Below are 6,407 nucleotides of genomic sequence, written 5' to 3'. Positions count from 1 at the left end.
ATTAAATTATTAAATTCATGAATGAGGAAAAAAGAACAGTTAAGAACTTAGTTAAAAACAAGATTTTAGCCTTAATGATTAAGGACATGACATGCAAATAAACTCATCCTGCCTCTTTGCCATTCTTTAGAAACTGATCGCAATCCCTAAATTAAACAGGTTTAAAACTGAGCCATGAACTCAGTTTAATTAGTTTTAAAATATCAACATCACAGTAATAGCTGTCAGATGGAACTTCAGCACTCAATCAAATGTACACCTTCATCTGTGCCCAAAGTGAAGCTTTGCTGCTCACACTCAAAACTTCTTATCGCTTAATGGCCTGGCTGGAAAGCAAGCTAATTTGGGATGGCAAATGGATTGACTGACCAACTGGTGTTTTAAGACTCTAATCCACATGTGCTAGACTTCACAGCATTCCTTGGTGAACTCCTCACCTTGTTCTGAAGCTTTCTACATGAGCTATCTTCGGTTACAAGTACAGGGAAGATGCAGGGAAGAGTTAAAAGTGAATCTCCTGCCTCTTTGAACTGTTTTCTCAGTACTGCATGTACACAGATACACTTTTGATGTGTTAACTAGAAAATCTGACTGAAAAAGAACAAAGCAGCTGTCACTGAAAGGAAGACACTGACGAAGAACCACACAGCCTTTTATTGAAGAACTGTCAAGATTGATCCTACAGCACTCAGTTTGTCTGTTGTATTTATCAAAGACCTAGATCAGATGAAGGAAATTAAAAAAAATTCCATCCACTGGACATTTATTAGTGGTCTCTGATAATGTATTTCATTTAAAACACTCGTGAAGAATATTTTTTTAGCAGTTATGGGACAGGAATACATACATCTGGGCATTTGTCATAAATCTTTAAAAAAATAATTTGTCATTGTTGAGCAAACCCATTTAATTGCCTGCAAAGTATTAAGTTGCAGACTCACTCAGTTAAAAACTTTTCTGGTTGGAAAAGTTCAAAAATGGTTGCCATTTAAGGAAAAGTATAATGTTCAATAAATATTTGTGTTATTGTTTGTACTGAAGTAGAGACTAGTGATTCCAGCCTTGATCAAGGCACCATTGTTCTAGGTGCTGTACATATGTATATTATGAAATCATCCTTGCCTGGAAGACTTATAATTTTAAAAGACAAGACAAACAATGGGTGGGATAACAGGAGTATAATTATCCCTTTTTTACAGGGGGTGAGGGGAAATCCAAGAGATTAACTGACTAACCCAAGGTCACACAAGAAGTCTGTGGCAGAGTTTAGAACTGAATCCAGACTTCAGCATCTCAGTCCAGATCCTTAATTACAAGATGATCAAGTAAACAAGCAGCCTGGCCTGACTGTTAACCAAACATGTCATATGACCTTGGGTGATAATGAGTTACAAATTTGATACAACAGACCATAATTGCCTTAAGAAAGACTTCATTTGCCAACAGCTACTGTAGTGTGACATTGAAGATCCTGATCTTGCAATGAGTCCCACTGAGAGAACTAAGACCCACAGTTTCCCCAATAGTTACCATAAAAAACTAACTGTGGTCACTATGTGGTATCTCATATTGACAATTTAGTGATGAAGATTCTATAGTTATATCTAACACACAGCAAACAATCTGAGCCTTTTCCATGTTACACAAACCTTTACTAAAAAAAATAAGGCCAATGTTTCTTTAAAAGTAATAATACTTTACCTTTCCTCCAAAGATCTGAAAGCACTATGCAAATGTTGATTAAGAATCAAACATCTCTGGGAGGGCAGTTAAAGTTGTACTTACTATATTTTCTGGAGGAGTAACCTTAAGCATAGAAAAGGTAAACAATTTTTTAAAATAATGTCCTCTTACATCACACACAGTTGCATACCTACAATTCCTGTGGTTGTCCACACATACTAAAGTTTTGTGCACGCAAGTGGCCACTGAGCAGCTAACTAGTCATTTTCAGCTGATTATACCCTATTTACACATTCATTAATGCCAGGTGTTACCAAAGGAGCACATGGTTGTGTGCAGAGGTGGGACTCCTTTGGAAACCAATTTGGTGGTGTGGTATGCCAAGTCATACAGTGAGTCAGTGACAAAGCCAGGAGTAGAACTGGGGTATTGGCTCCCAGTCCTGTACTCAAATGACTAGACATCCCATTTTTCTTTTTACTAAGCAACCTCATGTATATAAAACACCAAATTGTTGTGGATTGGCTATGCTCAGCACCTGTCAGCCTCTTACAGCTATAACCATATTGTGCAGCCTTCAAATTCTTGTAGTGTAAGGGGACTGTTGCCCCCTTACTAACATTCAGTCGGGGTGTTTTAGTTGCTAGCTCCCAGTACTAAAAATGGGGAAGGGTCGATGGGGAATCAGGACCCTGAGACTGACAGCCCCCAGGAACAGTGGGGAGAAGCCAATGCTCCAGGTCAGCCTGAATGACAGGGCTGGCAGGCTAATCAGGGAGTCAGGAGGCCAGGGAGGTCCCGTTCTCCATGTGAGCTGGAATTGCCTGGGTCAGACAGAGTGGGGCCGAGCTGAGGGGAAAGCAGGGGCCTGAGCTAAGCTGGGGAGCAGAGCTGGGCCAGATCCAGAGGGCCCAGAAAAGCAGCCCAGAGAGAGCAGCCCCTGTCCTGGGAGCAGAGCTGCAGCCCCGAAGCCAGAGGCACAGCCCAGAGAGAGCAGACTTGCCCTGGGAGCAGAGCTGCAGCAACCAGAGACAGAGGGGCCAGAAAAGCAGCCCAGGAAGCAGGTCAGTGCTGGGAGCAGAGTCACAGGAGCAGCCTGCAGAGCAGACCTGTCCTGGGAGCAGAGCTGCAGCAACCAGAGCCAGAGGGGCCAAAGAAGCAGCCCAGGGAGCTGGAGGCAGAGCAGCAGCAGCAGTGCAGAGAACGAGTCGTGGAGCTGGGTGTGGTGAGCAGCTGGGGAAACCGAGGGGGACCCTGGGCAGCAGGCCCAGCACAGGGAGACACCTCAGTCAAGAGGCTCTGCAGGCCAGGCTTGGATCGTAACCCCGACAGGGTGGGGACGACAATGGGTAGAAGGGTCCTACCACTTAGAGCCTGAGAACGTGTGGCCACCACCAGAGCGAGTGTCCAACCCACAGCATCCCTGCAGTCCAGCCAGGGCCCGAAAAGAAGGTCTGGGACTTACAAGGAACAGACTGTGAACTGCCCTGACGTTCCAGAGACACTGTTTGTGATGTTCCCTGCCACAGAGTGGTGTGATGTGTTTCCTTTAACCTTTTCCATTTTCCTTATTCTTTTTAAAATTAATTGTTGATTAAATAACTTGCATTTGCTTTAACTTGGATGTAATGGTCAGTGGGTCAGAGAGAGTACCCCGGAGTGGGGACACCCTAGCCCCTGTCCTAGGTGACCACAGCAGGGTTGGGGGTTGAGCCCCCCAGGAATCCTGGGCCCAGCCTTGTTGGGGTTACGAGGACTCTGCCAGACAGGAGAGTGGCAGGGAGGCCACTGGGTAAAGGAAGTGGGAGCGAGGACTCAGATCCTTTCACTAGCCCACTTCGCCGGGGTAGTGCAGAAGCCAGGAAAGTTCCCTTGCTTACATAGGCTTTACTTCTTTATCAAGAAGGAACCATCCTTTTGGTGGGTTTTTTTTCTCATTATATCTTACAGTATAAACCTCACAAGAGCAATTGACATCAAATATAAAATACACAGAAATCCTTCTGCATTTCCTAGGGCATGCAACTGAACACTGAGTAGCCAAAGAAATACACTACCAAAGAACTGGCACCAATGGTTTTATGTTGGCAAACAAAATCCTTGCTAATAAGGTACTAGCTATCTGTGGGTTATTAATGTGCCAACTGACTGTATTAAACCATTTGGCACTAACCTGCTGGTTTTAGAAAAGTGATACTTTCAGAAGTGGCAATCAGCATGGCAAAGTGAGAGATAAATACTTGGAAAGGAAATAAATATATGCCTTAGGTTATCAGTCACAAGTTAACTGAGGATGGATGCTACTTAAGTTCTAATACCACTCTCAGTGTTCTACTGTTTGAGGATCTACACCACCTTTAAAAGGTCAGCCAGTCTCTGATAGGTTTCAGAGTAGCAGCCGTGTTAGTCTGTATTCGCAAAAAGAAAAGGAGTACTTGTCGCACTTTAGAGACTAACAAATTTATTTAAGCATAAGCTTTCGTGAGCGACAGCAAATGCATCCGATGAAGTGAGCTGTAGCTCACGAAAGCTTATTCTCAAATAAATTTGTTAGTCTCTAAGGTGCCACAAGTACTCCTTTTCTTTTTGCCAATCTCTGATGGATCACTGAAATTTGAAGTATTTATGTGGGCCCATTCTTTTAAGGTGCAAACACAAACTCCCACCATCTAACTTTGGTAACTTAAAGGAAAGTTTTTGTTTCTTCCAACCTAAAGAATGGAGATAATTCATTAAGGGCAAGATCCTGAAGTCCTTATTTAGTTTTTGCTCACTCCTTATTCAGCCAGAACTTCCTCTCAAGTCAATAGATGATTTGTCCAAATTACAAACATTAGCATAATAACAGCCATACTGGGTCAGACCAATGGTCCATCTAGCCCAGGTTCCTGTCTTTCAATGGTGGCCAATGCCAGTTGCCCCAGAGGGAGTGAACAGAACAGATAATCATTCAATGATCCATGCCGTGTTGCCCATTCTCAGGATTTTGTTGATGTAAGATGATTTCAGTGAAGCTACCCTGAATTACATCCACTGAGGATCCGGCCCATAGATTTTACTTTTTCTGAAAAACACTGAAAGCTGTGGCAGACATAGCCCAGTACCAAATGCCTGAGCTATAATACACAATAAAGATATGGCTTTAATAATTTTCAGTTAATCTTCCTCTGCGAGCATGTTAGTGAATCTCCCCCAAAAGTAAATTATTGAGGCAAGATGATATAGAAATCTTTTGATGAGTGTCACTTTTCCATTTAAAGTTTTAGCAAGATCCTGTTGGATAAGATGCCATTTTTTTCCAATGACATATTTTGTTTCTATGCCTCTCTTTCAATCAGCAAGCTGTTTCTACCTTTTAATATACTTTTCTAACAAAACAGAGTGGCCATTCAAATGGGTCTATTCACAGGAAGTGCTCACATTCACATTCAGAAATACTGATCTATATTTTATTTAGTTTTAAGAATACATTTTTTTTTTCATTTTCAGAAGATGAAAAGCTGGAGCCAGATAAGAAATGGCAGTCTTTTTTCAAGGCAAGTTTGGAGGAAGACTTACAGTGGGTTGCATTAAGAATCTTTTTCTTTCATGTAAACAAATAGATCATTTACAAGAACTTTTTAAATGGGAAAAAGTGTCCAGGACACCAATACATTTTAACTCAGTTATATGGAAAAATGTATAGCAAACTGAAAGGATAAATTCCAGAATATTTCTTTTTAGATAGGTACTGAAGCCAGATTTGCAAAAATAAAATAACTATGGAATCAAATTAAAAAGCAGTTTAATTAGCCAGTCATATCCCCTTTGCTTTAATTTCAGGTATGTACAATAACTAGTCACTTCATTTTGCAAATACTCTGTCTTTCACTAAAAGAAAAGGAGTACTTGTGGCACCTTAGAGACTAACAAATTTATTAGAGCATAAGCTTTCGTGAGCTACAGCTCACTTCATCGGATGCATTTGGTGGCATCCGATGAAGTGAGCTATAGCTCACGAAAGCTTATGCTCTAATAAATTTGTTAGTCTCTAAGGTGCCACAAGTACTCCTTTTCTTTTTGCGAATACAGACTAACACGGCTGCTACTCTGAAATCTGTCTTTCACTGTATTTAAAAACCTGCATTTGTGACTCTGTCCCCTTACAGCCGAAAGTAACATCACAAATTTAACTCCAATCTGAGCCAAATTCTGCCCTTTGAAGCCTTTGGTTCACTAGGGACATTCTGCAAAAAAATCTTCATTCATTCACTGCTACAGATTGTTAACACTGTTAAAAGTGCCATGTCAATTAGACCTGCTCTGGTAAGGGTGAGATGACATGATGCTTCAGATCCCAATTAAGGAAAGTGTCCCTGTGATAAATAAAGTGGTGGGGTGGCTCCTTTTGATGGACACCCAGCTAGCCAGTTAGCTGTAAAATCCTTCTTGGTAGTTGTTCTCTGCTTGCTTTACACAGGTAAAGAAAAACAAAGTGGGCACCTGACCAAAAGAGCCAATAGGAAGGCTAGAATTCTTTAAAATGAGGAAAGAAACTTTCCCTTTGTTCTCTGGGCTGCAGGGACACAGAGCAGCAATGCTATAAGCAGGAGTGCTGCGTAAGGTATGAAAAAATATCTTCCTTACCTAGAAGAAATTATTTGGATAGGGAATGTGTAGTTAGACGCTGTCAGGTTTATTTCTTATTTTGGCTTGTGGATCTCTGTGCTAACCCCCAATGCTTT

Source organism: Dermochelys coriacea, chromosome 7, assembly GCF_009764565.3.
Source record: "Dermochelys coriacea isolate rDerCor1 chromosome 7, rDerCor1.pri.v4, whole genome shotgun sequence".
In the NCBI taxonomy this organism is placed as follows: Eukaryota; Metazoa; Chordata; order Testudines; family Dermochelyidae; genus Dermochelys; species Dermochelys coriacea.
This window is presented reverse-complemented; position numbering follows the sequence as displayed.